Source organism: Oryzias latipes, chromosome 18 (assembly GCF_002234675.1).
Source record: "Oryzias latipes chromosome 18, ASM223467v1".
Classification (NCBI taxonomy): domain Eukaryota; kingdom Metazoa; phylum Chordata; class Actinopteri; order Beloniformes; family Adrianichthyidae; genus Oryzias; species Oryzias latipes.
This window is the reverse complement of record NC_019876.2, coordinates 9,779,399-9,800,399: the sequence shown is the minus strand read 5'-3', so window position 1 is coordinate 9,800,399 and position 21,001 is coordinate 9,779,399. Positions and strand designations below refer to the sequence as shown.

Sequence of the window (21,001 nt, the reverse complement as noted above, 5' to 3'; positions counted from 1 at the left end):
GCTCTTGGGCAAAAACTATATTTATCAGTAAATGATTGTGCAATAAGCTCCTCCCTCAAAAGATTCGAGGTCTATTTTGCGCATCACTCCAACTCAGAAGAAAAAATAATAGAGGATGATATAAATAAAGAAAATAAACTGGAGAATATTGCAGCTTTTATCCAATGGCTAAACTTCCTGCCCCACTGCACATTCTGAAGATCAAATACTTAACATGTATCCAACATCTTTGATTTTCAAAAATATATATCCATTTCCAGAAATTACAGCAGGCCCATTTGACAGACGATTTGAAATGTGATACATGACAATCCTCAGAGGTTTATTAACAATGTTAAAAAAGATCTGCGCAGGAGGCCTGCTGCTGTCTGGCCTGGGTACATGACGAATCTGAGAGCCGCTGTTTCCTTTGCTCTGGCAAAGAACATCCAGCTGCCTCGTGTTCAAACAGGTTTCATCTCCCGTCTCAGCTTCTATCCATCACAGACAGGCTTGATGTGACGCTGTACAGATGATCGGCTGCGCTGATGCAATTCACCCAGTGACGCAGTTTGATCTTTTGATTGGTGGTAGCTCTTTCCAATTAGGTCCAGACATGCTTTGATCCTTTCCTTAGTGACTGTATCTCACAAACAGATGTATTCAATTTGAATATTATGGTCTTTGTGTGCCTCAATAGTTTTTTTTTTTTTTTTCATTTATGTTTTTAGATAAACTGATAATCATAAAATATTGCAAAATATAAAATAATTATCTTGAAAAAACAGGGTCATTGGTGGGGTGGATTTATAAGACTACTACATGTTTGATTTTTAAACATCATGTTGATGAATTGAGACGTCTGAATCAAAACAAAATCCAGTAAAATCATTTATTCATTGATTGATTTTTTTTTTCACACAGACCAGTCAATAAATATGGATTTGTTCAGATTCTTAAAGAAATGATGGGATGGGAAGCACTGATAAACACCCACTAACACTAGACTTTTTAACGCACACCGTGGAAGCCTGGACCGTCTGATGCAAAGCGAAGGACGGTTGCTTCCGCGAAGTGCGTTAAAAAGTAATAACGCACACTTCGAAGGCCATTAACCCGCTTATACAATGGTCACTTACAAAAGCAATACATAATAACCAGTTTTTAGTCCTTAATTCTTGTTTTTTTTCCCGATTTGGATCGCTTTTTTCACAAAAGGTTACGTGACGCGTAGTCCGCGTCGCGCCGCACCAGCGCTGCAGTCAAGATTCGGCGATATATATATGCTGATCTTTCCAATGGGTTAAATCAGTGTTTTTCAACCAGTGTGCCGCGGCACACTAGTGTGCCGTGGGAGATGGTCAAGTGCGCCGTGGAGAAATTGCCCTCATTAACTGATCTAAAAATATTTTCCATTTCCAGGAATTCAGCTCTTTGTTCATCCAAACAGGCCCTGATAAAACACTGAGTAGTTAGGAATATAAAAGATCTTAAAATTACTTTTTCTTTGTGTTTATTTAATTCTATTAAAGACATTTTGATAAGAATCACAGTACCGCGATTTAGCTGCAGCTATAACTGTGTAAGGAAAAGTCCCGCCCCTTACCCCTAACTGTCTCCGCCAATCATTCTTGAAGGCTTAATCACATGTCATCAGTTTGACCAATCAGAAGTGGTTAAAGTCTTCACTTCCTTGTTCTTAATTCTGCTGATAAAGTCGCTCAGTTCTAACAAAAATACCAGCTAGAGCTCGTCTTTAGCTGGTGGTTCATCTTTTAGAAAAAAACAGCCGCAACTTCCTGCTTTTTCTGCCACAATTATCACAAAAATCCACGTGAGATTGCGCGCGCGGGGGGGGGGCTGTCGATCAATACAGACCATGAATTTCTGCTTTTTTTTTTTTTTTGGATGCTGGTGTGCCGCGGGATTTTTGTCAGGGTTAAAGTGTGCCGTGGCTCAAAAAAGGTTGAAAAACACTGGGTTAAATAAAGCATCATTTCAGAGAGAAAGTTCACCTCTTACCGCTTGTTTTTGTCCAAATGATGAAGCAAAAGGTTGTTTTAAAAAAAGCCGGTGCAGGGATACGAAACATTTAAGCTAGGTGACCGGAACTTCTTTTTTCACCGTGCGGTTATCTGGTTTTAATGCACACCCAGCAGCCAATCAGAATTGCGTATTCACCCAGACCACGGTATAAAATAATTTATATCGTATTTATGGTGTGGGTAATAAAACGCATTTGTGAAATCTCTATCTCGTTAACATGATCCAAACTTTCCAAACCCATTAGGTCCATGTTTTCTGCCCTGTAGTTCATCATCCATCCACTAGGGGCAATAGAACGGCTTTCCTGCTTATTTCAATATTGCTTCCATGTAATCTGAAAAACACTTATACAGAAAAAAAGCGTTTGCTAACTTTCAAACCTTTTTTATAATAAAAAGCCATCTTTTCCTTTTTTTTAAATGACTATTTCCTGTATTGAAAGGGTGAAATATGTTTGATAATTAATGCTTCATAACACAGTTAAAGATTTGTGGATCAAATTTGAGACAGTGGGTAAATAAGAAAAACAAATGTCAATATTTTTCCATATGAACCAACTTTTTTTTAGGCAATAATTAACTAAATAACGCTTTTCATCATAATTTATAATATCTTTGTCTCTATAAATGATATCGCAATACCTTTTGTGGATTTACCCCCCCCCCTCCCCCCACCAATAAAGGAACTTTCTGTCAATTTTTTTTTTATGTAGTGAGCTTCCCAGGGTTAAAAAAAATCTTAATCAACATTGGTCTGCAAGGATACAAGGCCTGCTGCTTTCACAGGATAAGGCGGTGATTGATTGGCCCTTCGGGGGCATGTGAGGTGCATGAGGGAGATTCAAGAAGGAATTTGCCAACCAATAATCCAGTCTTTTTTTGAATGATGTTTTCTCAGTGTTTTCAAGGTACCATGACGGAGGAGAGTGGAAACCCAAGTGATAATGAAAAAGCAATCAAGTGAGGAAAAAAAGAAAGAAAAACTAAAAATCAAGGCCAATTTTATGAAAAAATGTACAAGAAGGTTGGAAATAACGAACCAGTACTGCGAGGTGACTACACTCAGTAAAACAGACATTTTAATTCCTATTGATTCCTACCTAATGTCAAATGAATATGGGTTAAGAGGTAAATTAGCTCATCTAATGTGTAATTTGTGCTTGTTTGCATGCTCTAACAGTCTATTCTAATGCATCAGCCCATGCAGGTTGCCAAATGGCCGACTGATTGTCAGTGCGTGCCGTGAAAAGTCCTGACGGTGGATAATAGTTCCCTACGTGTTCTTTGGATAAGATTAGCAGGTGCTGGCTCAGCTATAGATTCTATTGTATGCAGTTTCTGTTTGAATGTCAACACTCTTATTACAGCAGGTGATGCAACAGCAGGTGTGTCTCTCTTTGCACCTCCCCGACTGTCTTCCCGAGTCTCCTCCAGCCTCTCCTGCTTTTTTTTCTTCCTCCCCCCCTCAGTTTTGTTTAATAGCTATCATTACGTGTCCACAAAATGGAATCCATTTGAAACCCACTTCTTCTGGCCTTTACAAGCATCTATTTTCTTCTAGTCTTGACATTCGACCACTCTTTCAGTCCCTGACTGTAATGGGTGAAACGGAGAAAGTTCCATGTTTCTGTCTCGCCTCTCTTCTTTTTTCTTTTTATTTCCCCTCCGCCGATTTCAGCCGAAGGCCTGACAGTGGAGCTTCTGACTCGCTTGGGGAAAATAGACACTTTGACATTTCACACCCCAAAATGCCCGAGCGCATGGCATTACTACTAAACACTGTTCATTACTGCTTTGACAGCTGATGACCAGGATTCAACCTTTCTGCGCCTGCTTCAGCCAAGACTGCACACAAATGGGACTTTCTAACATCAAGATGTTGAGCTCGATGAAAGCTGAGAGGCTGCACTTTCTTTTTCTTTTTATCCTATGCCCCTCTGTCTCCTTGTCCTTACTCTCTACCATATAATCAAGTGTTCTTATTGCTTTCGTTTCTACAAGAGTCTGACTATTTTCAAGAGAGGCTTCATTGCTGTTAAGAGACTGAGAGGAGGAAAAAAAAACCTTAAAAACTTTAAAAACCCGATAGAAATTTAGCCTAAATTTTAAATGTGGTCGCACAATCTATACACTCAATAGGCCTTTGTGGTATTTTAAATCTGTAACAATGTAACGGGGGCTTCAAACACCCTTTTTCATTAAGGTGTGTTTTGTGTACAAGTACAAAAATAACTGTACAATGTGAGTGCGTGTTCTTTAGTAATTCAAGCCAATATTTACCATTGTTATGTGGTAAATATTTGTTATGTAATCTATAGTGTTTTATGGTTTTTATTAAAGCTAATAGGACATTGGTTGCATAAAGTATCAAGGTCGTAGAGTGCTCAGTCACCCCCCGTAGAGCAAGAATGTTCATGCACATTTTTTTAAACGGGTGACAGATTGTCGCTAACACTTGTATAACGTGCATGAGTAAATAGAGGTGAAGTACGTGAATGGAATGTCGTATGGGTTTTTAGATTTTTTTCACCTCACCAAATCCTGAGCAAGGGTTTGGTGTTGTTCAAGTGATACGTGCTTGTTCCTTAGAAATGAGGAAATTAGACAATCCTTACACATACTTTTATCAGATGCACGAAAATCGTATGATCCAGCTTTTATAACGCCTCTTAGGATGACCATATGAGCAAGGCACACATGAGCTCAAGATGCGGCTACTCCTCTCTACGACCCTTCATCGGCCCAGACAAACCAAAAACTTGTCCAGGTCAACCTCTTTCCAGTTGGACCAGCTTCTTGCTGCAAAATCGACACGTCAATGGACTGGAAATAAAAGCAAAAGGCTTCCGTGGCGTTGCAGACGGACAGATGTTAGATGTAGACATGATGGAAGCAATGTAAACATTTTGACTGATTAATGAGCGTTCGATTTATTGTGCAACGCAGACACAATGCAACGAAGACGTACTGCAGACCGACCAGAGTTAATCAGGCTCAAGGCTTACTGTTGCCAGTGTACTGTGAGGTGATAAAATTGCTTTCATTTTGTTCAACAGATAAAACTCGTTCAAGAATTAGTTTTGAAAACAAGTCTTGGTCCTGATGATGATTGAAATATCCCAATAGTCTAAAAAATAATAAGTCTTGGCATGCAAGGTACTAACCTGTAGCCATCAGGAGAAATGTAGGGTTCAGTGACCCATGGGCAGGCAAGGCAAGAACCGATGAAAGGTTGACCACTCTACCCCCTGCACCACAGCCGCCTCCAAAGCCCCAAAAAAGCTTGGTATGAATAAACTGCTAACTAATTATGGTTAACAACATTTTGTCACTTATAATATATTAAGATTACAAATGTGGACGTCTGAAATCAAAAGATGTTGCTAAATTTGAATCCTCATATTACTTTTTATGTTAAAATGTAAAAAAAAAAAAAACAGTCGTACGTTCATGGAAATGTCTCCTGGTGAAAGTTAATAAAATAAAAAAAGACACAGTTACTGTAACACATTAAGCCCTCAGGAGTATAATACCTAACTTTCAATAAGCTTAAATGTGTAAAAAAGTTATATTTTTAGCTGCTTCAATTCACTGCCTCCATGTTTTATTCAACCACTGGGAACTTCACTTGTTAATATCAAATGTTATAGTAATATGAAATCTTGCGAGGAAACGTCGAGTCTGTAATGTGCCTCACTTGACTTACCGTCCAATCTGGCTGCTATGGCGCACTCGCCGGCGCTCTCTGCGGTGCTTCAACGGGGGCCTGTCTGAATGAAGTGTGGGGACGATTAAGACAAAAGTGACCCTTCATGTCACTTTAACTGATTATCCCAGCTAATCATGTCACTCATCTCCTGCCCGTCTGTGGCTGTGAATAATTTATTCACACACGTGCTTACAGCAATCTGGAATTGGATTAGCTATCCAAGTAAAAACAAGAAAATGAACAGAATTACAAAAAAACAGATGTTGACAGACTTTGTGTGGATATCTAGAAGAAAATTAACCAACATTAAACGGATTTTATCTCACGCTTTTGAACTCATTTCCCCCTAATATGTTATAAGGCATATGAGTCTCATCACTAGAGGGAGTATATAATTCATTTTAGCACTGCTAAGCTTTTTAGTGTGATTGTCACTAATATCATTCATATTGGCTAAACTTCCAGGAGGAGATTCTCATATCCGGCGAGTCTGGGTACTGAACTTTTTCTTCCAAAGGGGAACAGCAATATTGCATGTCTTTTGAGTTTATGCAAAGCACCTCAGACTTCCCTCCAAAAGCACTCACTCAGTGCGGCCGTGGCAAATATCATTTAATGCCCAGCAAACGCACCGCCACCTCCACATAGACACACATCACCGGTACATACTCTCATCAACACGCCTTTTTTTCTCTTCTTCTTTTTTTTCGGTGGCTATCACGCGGTGGCAGTGCAGGAAAGAAAGAGTGCATTGATCTGCAAAAGTGAACAAGCATTTCATGGGGCAAATCTCTGCGACATTTCGGTCCCTGAATGGGAATTGCTTATTTCACCCGGCCGCCTCGTCTACACCAGACTGCTGGAAAAGCTTGCTCGGAAGGAGGGAGTGGGGGACAAGAGTCGGGGGCCCCCGCTCAGGGCTTGGCAGGTGGCAGATAAGAGCCCCTCACGCCGCTCCCGCATGCACTTACTGCCGCTGCTGCTTGTCAGCCCATTGCTCCGTCGTTTACACGCTGACATGCGCTCACCCACGGCTTTTTCGCCGCACATGTGAGGCGCTAATAATAACTTTGGTATTCTTTTGAGTCAGCTTTCTGTCCTCAGGCAAGGATAAAAGTAAAACATGGTTTCTTTATTGAGTCTGAAATCACTGGCTGTGGAATTCCTGAAACAAGGCTTTAACTCCTAAAAAGCCTGTATTCCAGCCACAGCCAACATGATCGAATATCAGCTCCAACGCAGGTCCTGAACACTAATAAAAAAGACCATTTATGCGTGCCTGGTTACCACTTTTTTGTCTTTTCATTTGTTACAAGCTTTTCTCCATTTTAATGTGTACCAAACATTCACTGAAGTCAAACAGAAAACGTAATGTGTATTTGTTATTTTTAGCTTTATTTTAAGACAAAAATGTCCTGATGATGAAATGTCCTGATGATGATGATGTCCTGGAAAAATCATCACCTGTTTTAATTTTAATTATTAAAATTGTGCTATTTTTAATAATAAAAAAAGATTTAGTCCCAAACCCTGTTCTGATATATTTTTTATTCAAAAATTCATGTTGGGATTGAATGTAGTTTGATCAGCTTGAATAAATTGGATTTTTCTCTCATATCTCATTTATTTATATATGAAAAAATATGTGGAAAATAAAAAAAAAAGTTATCCCAATCGAAGATTTCTGTAAATTTGATAAGCTAATTACATTCTTTACAGGAGACATGGCCCGGAGGAGATTGACAAAGTAAACAGCCAATCAAGACGCAAAACAAAATGTGCTGTGAAAAAAAAAAAAAAAATCAACGAAATAGTGAGTCTGCGAAAGGTGAGCCGCGATTTAGTGAAAGACTACTGTAAAGCAGTAGGAGCAACATAGCTCACTTAGCTTCAAAACTATATTTTAAACTGAAAGAAGTATAGCGGGGTTAAAGATGCCATAAACTATTTTCATTTTCTTTTATATAGGGACAAGTTCATTATTCATGGAAAATGAGGTCTTCTACAAAAAATTTTTTTTCAGTAAACAATGATCTGTCAATCTGTCTTTTACCTTAGGCAGCGAGTTATAGACCACATTATTATTGAAAAGAAAGGTCTTTTGAGTTACATAGAAGGAACCATTTTCCATTTTGCTGTCAAATTGTTGAAGTAAGCTTTAAACGAGGATTCTTTAACTTTCGTTTAATATTTTCTCTTAATGTTTAAGGATAATTGAATCCTTATTGTTATACAGTGATGAGGCAAGAAAAGGCACACAATGTGTATTGCATTGGTAAAAGAAAGTGCGCTAATAAAAAGTTTTTCACAAACTTAAAAAACAAAAGGCATGAAAAAAGGACGTCTAGATAGGCTCAACCGTATATGACCTTCTGTATCATATTTGATACAGGAATTTCTGAGTCCTCCTATCTCATTAGCACAGTCAAAACCTTAATTAAAAACACATTCATAAATCGGTCCATGTTTACTGCCCTGTAGTTCATCATCACTCCACTAGGGGCAGTGGAAGGGCTTTTCATGCTCAATTCAAAATGGCTGCTTCCCGAAGCACTTTTGGCGGGAAAAGTTTAGCTAATTTTTAAAGCTTTATGTTGAGAATAACTCATCTATTGTTGTTCATTGTTTTAAATGCATACTAATGTATTGGAAAAAAAAGCTAAATTATTTGATAATTCATTATTTATAATACAGTTATGTTGCTTTTGTTGTGAGCAAAACAATCAACGTATCATAATCGGAACTGTCAATATTGAAAAAAAAATGATATTGCATCTTCATTAAAATTAACTCCCAAAAAAATCTGAATTTACGGTCAATTCTTTGATGTAGTGGGCTTTCCGTGGTCCAGCATAGAAGAAAAAGAATCAGATTGAGTTTCAATCACCTGTTTTAATCACTGGAAGAACTTTTCACAATAAGGGCATTGTAATGTTCAATCTCACAGACCATGACTTCCATTACTTTCAAAGGCACGTCTAAACGAAGCTCTGAGGAACATTAACACAAAGGTGACCCATGTCGAAATGAATAAATGATTTGCCTAAAAATGGCTTAAAAAGTGCTTAAAGCTCCCTGCATGGATGCATAGCACAATCCTTTTAACTTTATTTTATCCAGTTGCTCCACCTTAACAAAGTCGTCTATTTTCCATACGCCTAGTTTGCCTTTTTTTTTTTTTTTTTGCTTGTCTTTCTAAAAATACTCACCCTCATATTAATTTAATCTGCCCATGCCAGATAGGACTGGCATAAGCGTCGCCTTCAGCCTTTCAGTATCTGAGTGCCCCCCCCCCTCTCCACACTGTGCCTCTCAAGCGTCCGCCGCCCCATCCATCCCTCATATGTCCGAAACACATTCCATCCAGCCACTTCTTTCCCCCACTTCATCCTTCACATGTTCTCAAATTTATTTCTCTCTATCTCTTTCCCCTGGTCAACCCATTCCCCTCCCTGCATCTCGCCTATCTGCCGCTGCTGCTGCTCCCCTCTTGCTCGGTGACAGTCTCATCACACTCTATCAATCAGGCTTCGGAGGCCCGGACGCAGTGCAGCACCGCTTTGCACAGGCCCTGTCTGCTCCCATCAGTGCCAGTCTCCCTTACTTTTACTCTAAAAAGGTTTAGGTTGCCAGATATAGTCTGTCCCCCCCACCCACCCCCACCCCCACCTCCACTACCATTGCACAGCTGCAGGTCAGAAGATGGGAGGGATGGCACTGAAGTCAAGATTCAGCTTATGCTTGATTGGATATCACTTGACATATACGCCGTGCTGCCTCAGCACTCCAGACGAGCAGTTCCTCTTCAAGCAAAGACAGACACGCCAACCCCCCCCACATCGTATGGCACACCCGGGTGACAAATTTAAGAAAATGACGGCGCATGAGCAAAACTTAATGACTTTGGAAAATGTCAACTGGATGCAAAAGCAGAGAGGTCAGAGCGGCCTTTTTCGTGTTTTCCTACCTGCTGCAGGTCTCATCTGGTGGTTGACATCTCAGGAAAGAGAACTGCAGGAAACACAGACCAAATAGAGATGAGCGATCCAAAGGTTTCTGTCATTTAGGATAAAGACATACATCTCAAAAATATTTTTAAATTTTTGACTCCAAGTCATTTTCACCTATAATAAATGTGGCAGTTTATCTTGAAAATGGGAACTTATTTTTTTATTATTAAATCTCATAATTATGATTTTTCTTTCAGGATTTTTATACAAATAAAATCCCAACTTTTTCATTTCTTGACTTGAGTTTTGAAAATTTTGCCATAAAAAAAACTGACAGTGACATAAGAATGCAGTTTAAAATCTAAAAGTATTTATTTCATATAAGAATTTTGACTTTCAACCTTTTAAATGTTATAACAGCCAATAGGCTGTTTTTATATTCTGATTCTGAGTATAAAGAAAATGTGACCAAACTAATTAAAAAAAAAACCATACAAGTCTTAAAATTACTTTTAAACTTATGACTTCATCACATTTAGTGATTTTATTTATAGGCTATTTGTCAAAATAGAAGTCCAACTATTTGGTGACTGACAAAAAAAGAAGAACAAAAAAACTGACAGCAACATCAGAATGCAGATTTAATTATGAAAACCATTATTTAATTCCAGAATTTTGACTTTTAAAAATTGCGATGCCTTTATGGCTGTTTTCTTTTCATACATACATTTTGTCTTTCCGAGTGTGAAAAGACAGTAGTCAAACTAAACGATTGTATTTTTAGGTACAGTTAAGTAAGTTTTTCTTCACAGGCACAGTTTTTTGAAAGCATAGTCTTTTGGATTAAATGCCAATAAAATGTTGTTATTACAATGTTGTCATTTTACGAGAACAAACTCTTAAAATTTAAAGTAAAAGTCAATATTTTACAATGATAAGGTTATAGTAGGAATGTATGAAACAAAACAAATTGTACTAACTTGACTGTTGAATGGAACGTTTGGAATGTAAGTGCTAAAGGAAGGGAATGTATTTACTAAAATACGGGTTTATTTGAATTGTATGTGGTAAAATCTGAGCACAGGTGATGGTGTGAGAAATATAAACATGATGCAATGTTTTAAAGGTGGCAGACAACTATTAGAATTGTACTCTTGAATTCTGCTCCTTTCAATTGTGAAAATGTTCAATTGTACAAAAATCATCCCAACATATTTGGCATTCAACAATTTTCATGAAAGGAAGAAAAATACATGAATAAATGAATTGTTCCATGCATCATAAATTGAGAATTTAATAGATTAAATGTATTTATGACGCAAAAGTCTCTCTGCTAAGAAAATGTAAACAACTACAAAAAAAGAGCCCATATCATGTTTCAGTATGAGAGACTTACTGGTGAAATAACCAATGCCCCTATTTCAGCATTGGTTTCACAAATAGGGAAATACTGTCTTTCAGTGAGAAAACATTGTTGGATTGCAAGTATAAGGACATTGAAGAGAATTTGCAGGACACTGGACCTCTTCAGAAGAAGGTTCTTGACCCATAAGGCATGGATGTCCGGTGGGCGCACCGTTTACGCCATCAGCAATATAATTACACAGGTCCAAACTCATTATTGGCACATTGATTCATATGAAGTCTTATGGTATCACCATTTTTGGCTGCATTTACGGTTTTAGTCGGCAAGTAATGTGGATGAAGCCTTACACAACCAGCGTCATTTTCCGAAAAAACATGGCTTTTTCATTGAAAAACAACAACTTTTTCTGATAGTTTTATCATTTTTTTTACATAAATTTAGGACTTTCTTATCCTAATTTTGCAACTTTATTCTCGAAAGTGTACGACTTTTTCCTTTATAATTTTACTCCTTCATTCTTCTAAAACCACAACTTTACTTTTTTTCTTAATATTTCATGACTTTATTCTCGTGAGTGTACAATTTTTTTACCTTATAATTTGACTCCTTTATTCTTTTAAAACCAAAAGTTTGTCTCATAATTTCATGACTTTATTCTTGTAAATTTATTCATGACCTGTCAAATTTAATTAAAGTTCTTTTTTTTTTTCATTTCAATTTAAACAGTAAATCACATTCTATCATGTATATATGGATAATTGTAGCTCCAAGGCCTTGATCTCACCACTTGGGTGTTTTGAGTTCTCAGTTATCCGAGGTCCTTCTATGCTATTCATGCTAATGAATCAGAACATTATATTGTAAAAGAGACAATAAAAAATACATAAAATACATATTTAAGCTAGCTTCTTGGCTTGCTCATTGTACCCAAGAAATAAAACATAAATGTTTATACACAAGCGCAGTGGTTAGCACTCATGCCTCACAGCAAGAAGTCCCTGGTTCAAGTCCCCGGCTGGGGGACCTGAAAAGGAACATCAATGGGGTTTGCATGTTCTCTCTGTGTATGCGTTGTTTTTTTCCGGGAACTTCGGCTCCCTCCCATCATCCAAAAACATGCTTCATAGTTTAATTGGTCACTCTAAATGGTCCATAGTGTGTGTGGTTGTGTGCGATTGCGATGGACTGGCGACCTGTCCAGGATGTCCCCTGCCTACGCCCACGAGTGGCCGGGATAGGCTCCAGCAGCCGGTGACTCCGAAAGGAACAAAAACTGGTTTAGAAAATGAAGGAATGTTTCTACAACTTTATAAAATTTTGAGAGTAAAAAAAAAAAAAAATCAGAAATGAATCAAAGAGTGACAAGAAAATCTTTGTGCACACGCGCTCCTGTCTGCATCAGCCATATTTCATTACACAACACTGAAGCTTAGGAGGCAATCAAGCATATTTAGCCATCCTGGTACCCCGCCCCCCGCTCCCCCAACCCACACGCACAGCCCCCTCCAAGCAATTATTACTCCCCAGTTTTTTACTGTGCTTCGCCATGGGGAAAATGAACTGCGGCACTTATCAGTCCAATGCATACACAAGTGACTAGGGTGGAGGACATGTAGGTATGCACTGTGTGTGTGTGTGTGTGTGTGTGTGTGTGTGTGTGTGTGTGTGTGTGTGTGTGTGTGTGTGAGCACGTGCAAGAGGATGCCTCGGTTTCTGTGGAGCTACTGCAGGAGACTGTAGCAGAAAACTGACCATTGGTAACCACTAGGGTTAGGGATTTTTTTTTTTTTAAAACGGCATTAGCCGCCTCATGTCAGCATATTTGGACACAGCCGGCCGGACCAGGGGAGATACAGAGATAACCATAAACATGTCACCCAAAATGCAATGTTATTTGCATTCATATAGGAAAGAGCCAAATTGATGTGAGGTCATACAGGGAAGGTGAGGGTTTATGACCTGTGCATAGCTCTGCTGTCAGCAGCTCTGATCTATCGGACCGGCCAGCCTTGTGAGCCTTTATGCCTGATTATATTATCATGGCTGACAATCAATGGGAATGAAGGATTGTTCTTCCGCAAAAAAGGGGTGTGGGATGACAAAGGCAAAATGCAAACAGCTTCTTCTTTTTTTTTTTTTTTTATCATCGACACTAAGCCTTAAGTCATTTGGGAAACTGATGGTGTTCCAGAGCCAAAAATGCAACATGGATTAGATGACGCTCTGACTTTCCTTTGTTTGGGAATTGTTTGAATGAAAAAAAAAAAAAGTGCATTCGGAGCTGCTTGGGTTATTTGGGCTACAACACCCCTCCACTCTGCAGAATTACTCCTCCCAAAGGGTTAGCATTTTGGTGTTAGTGTTTGTCCATTTGTGAGATGCTTTAATTCTGGGCATCCTCCCCGCGCCCCATAACTCAGCATCCCTCTATCACACCCTTGCGACTGGCTGTCGTAATCATCGGCATTATGCTACCTCAATGGGCCTGATTTACAAGTCTGGACATGGCATCGGAGCCGTGCCAAGGGGGAAAACACGAGGCTGTTCGCTCTGTTTTTGTTTTTTTTCCCCCTTGCATTTTATGATGATAGCAGACCTACATTAAGGATAGAAATTCCCAGGTCCCCCACATGCAGTAGTATCCAGGAAACATTGTCTGTAGATGTATTTTGACTTTTACAAGATTGTACCTACTCATAGAAGTAGCTGCTATAGCAACTTTAAAGACCCCCTCCGATGAAAACTGTGTTTTTAATGATGGAGGACAAATATCAAAAATTAAGCTCAAAATTCCATTTTAAAGTATTTCTGTATTCAAATGATTGTGAATCAGAAGCAGAAAGACAGAAGCAGCGGGAAAAACTAGTAATGTAGAAAATGCACAGGGTGGATGCACCTACGTCTTTGTTTTCCTCATCATAGCTGACGTGTGGCTCAAAACTCGACAGCTGGATGGCTCCAAAATTGCTCGCCATTTTTGTTGCACCAGTAATGTTAGGTTGGGGTTGTGAGGGGCTATAAGCTAGTAGGCCAGCGTGTAAATAGAGGGCTTTCAGTATTGGGGTGGGGAAGAGGGGCGGGGTTGCAACGAGCAACGATCCCACCCACAACTTTCTGAAGAACTACTACTGCTCTACAGAAATGACAGGTTTTTGCCTAAAAACAGCGTTTTCATCATTAAAAGACCACTGGGAACGTTTTGAAAATAAGTCAAAAGATGATTGGAGTGGGTCCTTAAGAAACTTTTCTTTTTTTGGGTAAAAGGGATAATGCATTCGTATCAATTACACTTAACAAAATATGTGGCTTAATTTAGGAGAAAACTCATTATGACCTCATAATACAAAATTTAAAGTCAGCTTTACATCGGGGGAGCTTTCAAACTAAAGGTTAATGTTTTATGAGTGTCTTTAAGTCAAAGAGGCAGCCTAATGTTTTGATTACAGTATGTAACTTTGATTTCTAAAATTAATAAACAAATAAAAAGAATACGGTTTTGTCTGATGCACACATTTTCTCTACCTTGTGGCACAACTTGACCCTTGTTTTCCATTGTCCAATTAACTTACACTAGCCCCATTTGACTACTTTTTGCTGGTTGCGACATAAATCAATTTTGTTTTAAATACACTCACGTATTTGTGTTTTACTGTAGTTGCAGGCGGCTTCTTGTTGGCTGCCTTTTCTTATCACATCATCTGAAAACGGTAGTCAGAAGGTATCTTTGGTTGCCGTTTAAAGGAAGGAGTTGGAAAAGGGACAATAGCTTACCTTGTCATGGACTTTATTTATATAATTTTTTTTAATATGTGTGTGTGCCTGCGTGTGTATAAATAACATTTCTGATTGAAACATAAAATTGATAGCTAACAGTATTAAAGAAAGGATCCCGATGACATTTATAACATGCACCAGCCACGCGAGAAGATCCCCCGCAGAGAAAAGCACTCCGCCCACCCCCCCCAAACTCTATTGCACATCATATCTACAGATAATATCCAATTTGGGCTGTGTTTTCTTGTATTAAACATTTCTGCTGGTGCAGAAACGGAGGCTGTAATTCTGCCATCTGTTGTTGAGTCTTTTAATAAATTAGCCATTCAAGCTTGTTTATTTTTCCTCCCGCCGAGCTCCAACATTTGGAGGGAAATGACACTGTAGTTAATAAACAAAGCTGAAATGGGATTTCTCAACTGTAAAGTGTATAAGGTGTCGCAATAGTAGAGGGAGCCCATCAGCCGAAAGTGCAATGTTGTGAGACCGTTTGATAGACAACAGCACAGCAGGAGAAAGAAAAGGGGAAGTGGGATTCTGCACTTCAGCGCCAAGAGACACTTTCAGTCTCTTTTTCCCCAACTGCTCCCAGTGCAAGAGACACGGGCCGCTGCACAGACAGATGGCGACGCCGTGTGCGTGCGTGCGTGCATGCGTGTGTGCTGGGCGGCGTTTTTCGTGCGTGTGGTGGGTGGTGACGGCATTCGGCTTGGTAAAAAGAGCGAGAGATGGAACGTAAGGGATATAAGAGGAGAAACTGAAAAAAAAAACTCACTTTGAGAGTGACAAAAAGAGAGGGTTGGGACTTTTTTATGCAGCCATTAATCTTTTTTTTTTAAACATTTATATATTCAACACTTAAAAGGAGTTTTGTGTTTCAGTGCGGCGGCAGAAAAAGCTCATTTGCACCGTCATGCATCTACCTGCAGAGACAGTAGCATCCGGAGGAGCTGCTAGCAGAGGCTGAAGGTGTGGGGTGATTATGCCTGGGAAGGTTCACTGTTGACAGACTGCCACCTGCAGGATCTTGGTGTCATTTCAATATAAATTGTTTTATATTCATGCGTTTGTGTTTCCCAACTGCTTAGAAAAATCGACTATCACAGCTTTTGGTGAACGTTTTCTTTCCTTTTTGTTATTACGCTCTGAAAGGGGAAAGTGTCACATTTTCATTGTTATTTGAAATAATTTAAAGAATTAAAAAATGTAAAGATAAAAAAATGAAATGATGTTGGAATAAAAATGGGATGATCTTCTAATGTAAAACACATCAGATTACTGTGCTTTGCATCGCTCAAGCTGAGGACAACAGAGAAAATGTGAGGAGGACACCATCGTATAGGCTGTCGTATAGCACCATCAAGTGGTTATGCATCATAAATAAAAATGGACGTAAAAGAGAGAAAAACATGTTTTACAAAAAATAATATTGCTTTCCAGAAAAATATACATCTATATCTGGCTTAGTAATACGCATTATTTTTCTTTTTTTGTGTTTTTTGTTTTTTTGTGGCATTAAATCATTTAAAGGTTAATGTAAAAAAAAGGCAAAATTATCAATTTTTTTACTTTGTGACTAGAAATAGTAAACCTTGGATTTTATTTGTGTTAATAAACATGTTCTGCATATTTATTTGTTTAGTTGTAGGTGGCTACAATACGTTTATGAAAAATGTCACTAATTTTGGTACTCACACGACGACTCTGCTACATATACAAAACAATTCTAAATTATATTTAAATATTTTTTTTTTTGCTTTTTTCTTTTAGTTCTTAATTTAATCTAAAAAAAAATCAGATTTATGAAAATTAATCAATTTAACTTCTAGATTTGAGTTGTTGAAAAGCGATTTAAAGTCAGACAGAATGAGCTCTAGCAGCAGGTAAAGATTTGACAGAAAGTCATGTGGGGATTATCTTTACTCGTCATTTTAATGATTCTGCCTCCTTTATTTTCTTGACGTTCTTTGGCCGCTGCTTCAGCCTGTAATTTGGTGTTTTTGTGGCTTAGCAGAGACTCATCCTGGGACAGTGCTGGCTGCTATCTGACCTGAAACAGATTTGATCCATTTTCCAATGCATATCAGACTTTTTCAGACAGGCAGTTTTCAAAAGGAATATGTCAGCAGTCTGGGGATTATGCTTTTGGCTAATCACCAAAAGGCCCAACCTGCCTAGGATTTTTTTTCTCTCCCTCTTCTGTCAGTCTGACATCGCTGCATTCCGAGCTAAAGTCCTTTTTCCCATTTAGATGCTTATTCCGATCTCCGTTTGCTCTTATTGTACGAGCACAATCATATGTATTAACTATTAACTTCACGCTCCACTGACTTATATGATTATCTAATGCAAATGAAAAGTGACTTAACAGGGACGCAAAAAAGGTGGACTAATTTCACGTCCTTGTTCTACTGATGTAGATCAAATGGGCTCATCATCATTCATCGGAATTTCCTCTTGTGTGAGGAAGCGTAGAAAGTTGATGCAATTAACTCTTTCTTCCAGACCATCCGGTTCAGCGAGCATTACCTTTCAGCCTCGCTCTCACGTGCAGAAAATCCTCTGAGCTCATCTCAAATGTGAAAACCCTTTTTTTTTTGCACCTTTTATTACCAAAAGTTTCTTTTTTTCCCCTCTGGCGTTTCGTCTTTTTATGCGGCTGAGCCTGCTGCAATGCAACCACGTCACAACATGAGACGTGAGTGTGATGGATTCCTGGTATCATGGCTAGTTATGTGCTGCAGGTCTGTAACCACGATTCCCCAGCCGCAGCTTATTGCAGCGTGAAGCTGAGCGAGATATACTCTGAGGCTGGCATGAAGCAGCTGGACTACATAATAATTTATAGGGAAAAAAAGGCCCTCCGTGTATTCACTGTGAAATATTTATACCCAACTGAATTTATTTCCTCAGCTACATCACAGCACACACTCAGGTCGGGGATTTTCTCATATCAGACCTCAGTTGACCCTTTTACATGGGAGTTTATCTCCTGTGTTTTTTTTTGACTACCGTAGCTCTTTAACCACTGACGTTATGAACACTAACATCATTTTAGTTGATTCGGAAGTGGGGAAAAAAAGCAGTCTTGCGATGATATGCAACAGTTTTTAGTAGTAAGTTCTTTGAAACCCTCCTGTTATCCTGGGGTCAATTTGACCCTATTCAATGTTTATCATACGAAAAATAATAGTTGACTTTTTTTGTTTTTTGCCTAATATTTCATGACGTTTCCTAATTTAATGGTGACAACTGATTAAGCATAAGATTATCATGATGATATATTTTCCAATGTGCTGAACACATATTGCATGCATTGGTGTTCCTCTAGGGTCAATTTGACCCCAGGTGCAGAGTTGATGCTTTTGAGTTGATACATGACAGGGGATCCACGAGAACTTTGATACTTCTCGTGGTGTGGGCATGTGGGAAACAACTTGACTTGTGAACTCCTGCTAAAATGAGGAAGCCAATGTAGGCTTGCGAGTCGATCACATCCAAGTCTTTCCAACTGCACATGTCTCCCCTCTAAAATTATCATCTCAAGTACAATATTTTCAATTGTTGGTTATATGAAGAGCTTGAATAATGACTATGTCTTCAACATGGCTGACCGTGTGACTGGTGGGACACACTCATAACCCTTGTGATATCCTAGGCACTTTAACATTGGGAGTTGGGTCATCTAGACCCACTAGAGAGTGCTCTGAACCTTTTTTCTTCAATGATTTGTGATCTTCACTGGTGTCCATGGATTACATGAAATCTTTCCACCTTTATCCACCTTTGTCATGGTTGGGAGAACACGTCAATGTAAGGGTGGGGTCATCTAAGATTGCACAAGGGTTAAGTGAGTAGAAGGACCATCATTTTCCATTTTTGGTGCTAACGTGACATGGGGGGGGGGGGGGGGGGGGGGGGGGCTGTCATGAGAACTTTCCCGCAACATGGGCATGAAGTTGTGTGTGAATCCACTAATTCATGATGATTGCGTAAATGTTCAAAGATTTTATGATGTGTCAAAGACCGTTTGTCATTTAGGTGTCACCGGTGACATCTCCAATGTTAAAGGTTTAAATCGTGCCGAAAAGACAAAAAAAAGGATACTCATTTAACTACAGCAGCTTGAATTTGGCTGATGGTTGTGTAGTTTTTATTTTATTTTTTATGACTTAAAAAGGTTGCTTACATGTTACTACTGTTGCAGGTAGTTCCATATCCCTTCTCAACATCTGTGATTTGTGAATGTCTAATTCCTGTGTCTTGATCCTCTTCCTTTGGATTCTAAATGTTGTTATTTGAGTGAAACTGCTTTTGTTTGTGTGTTTGTTGATTTCTCTTATTTACTAGGATTTTTCCATGTTACCAGGTTAAAGGTATTAACATGGCCTCCAGGCAAAAAAAAAAAAATGGCGACTGAATTGATTTCATTTAGTTGAAGCCAGAAAATAATCAATTTTCTATGGATGACATCACACTTACTTAGTCCAAATCCCATGTGCAGTCAATGGTTTTACAATGTAGAATTTACTCTTGCTTACAAGAGTTCTTTGAACTTCTGAAATCATAAAGATGATAGTAAAAGATGATAGTAAAAATCTGACTTCTAAGTTTGTTTTTTAAAACTTTTAAAATACTTTCAGAAAAAAAGATAATCTCCAGAAATAGTTTTCTTTTCTTTTTCTTGTTTTACAAAAGCAGCTTTTGTTATCAGCTGCTTTAAATACCAATGCTCCTTTTGCAACACTTATCTTATTGGTGTTATTTTATTGTTTCAATTTTCTTAAACAAATAAATAGCTTAGCAGCCTCAAAGGTTTAGCTGAACACAGAAGGGCTTGTCTAGGGATTGACCTACTGACTGTGTGGTCTACTGAAACCCAACACATAACGGACAAACTCACCAAGAACAAAGGCTTCTTTGTTGGGTTCAAGCAAATGCCAACATGCTGCCCGCCGCTGCAGTTTCACCTCGCCGACACACCACTTAAGTCACTGCCCCCCCTTTGACCCCACCTGGAAAGAAGAGACAACTGAGTTACATTTATGTATGTCGGAAACAAAAACGCACAGATAAGGTTCTTCACAACTTTACTGTCAACTTCTCATACAAAATCAACCAGAATAACAACAAAGACAGTAAAGAGTAGTTTAGGGTCAAGGATACATTTACGTGAGTATTCATCTGTTCAGTCGGTACATTTCTCAAAGAGGCAAAGACAAAGAGGATGTTTTAAAAACTGGTTAGATTTCTTTTATGGTAAATCTTTGATTTTTTTTTTTTTTTTTGCAAAAATAAGATTGATGAAAGCGATACATTAATTATTTAGAAATATTTTCTTTACTATTTACTTTAAGCGAATATGTGTCTCTGTACATAAATGAATGCTAATAAAAATACAATTTTGCCCATTTAGCTTAATAAAATTGAGTTGAACTTTATTTTTCTCACAGGGAGAACATCACTTATGCCATCTTAAAGTAAAAAGAAAAATTAAAGTACAATGACAGCTCATCAGATATCTGATCAAACAAAAAACTGAATAGATCAATAAATGGTTGTGCATAATAATTACATAGAGAGAGAGAGATAGAGAGAGAGAGAGATAGAGAGATAGAGAGATAGAGAGAGATAGAGAGAGATAGAGAGAGAGAGAGAGAGAGAGAGAGAGAGAGAGAGAGAGAGATAGATAGATAGATAGATAGATAGATAGATAGATAGATAGATAGATAGATAGATAGATAGATAGATAGATAGATAGATAGATAGATAGATAGATAGATAGATAGATAGATAGATAGATAGATAGATAGATAGATAGATAGATAGATAGACACACACACATTTGGACAGTCATGATTTATGTTTATGTAAATTGTGTTTTCATCTGTGAGAGCTGCTTGTGTTTTGCTGTCTGTATTTCCTCCTTTTTGGCACACCACCCACTCACCAGAGGGCACAAAACAGTGCCGGTCTAACATGTAAGTCATGTGAGCTCATCAAAGTCCAAATCTGCCCCCAGCAGTATAATAAATCATCACAGCTCTGTTTGAAAAAGACATGATGCCAAACATCTGAATCTAGTATGTCCATAACACAGGTGTGGTACAATCCTATGCATTTTTTTTAAATAAATATGTACATTTTTTGTAACGTTTTTCAGCTCATCTTATTGTAA

The 21,001-nt window shown here is 38.4% G+C and overlaps 1 protein-coding gene across 41 annotated transcripts in view; it reads right to left on the bottom strand.

Moving 5' to 3' along the window:
- Positions 1 to 21,001, bottom strand: part of LOC101165843 (receptor-type tyrosine-protein phosphatase delta) — a 496,446-nt gene that overhangs the window by 271,580 nt on the left and 203,865 nt on the right. For all 41 annotated transcript variants that reach the window (XM_023966287.1, XM_023966285.1, XM_023966296.1 and 38 more), the window contains exons 6-7: positions 19,727 to 19,838; positions 9,701 to 9,744 (exon numbers count right to left, since the gene is read on the bottom strand). The gene's annotated coding sequence lies outside the window, so the exon portion shown is untranslated. The remainder of the gene's footprint in view (positions 1 to 9,700; positions 9,745 to 19,726; positions 19,839 to 21,001) is intronic.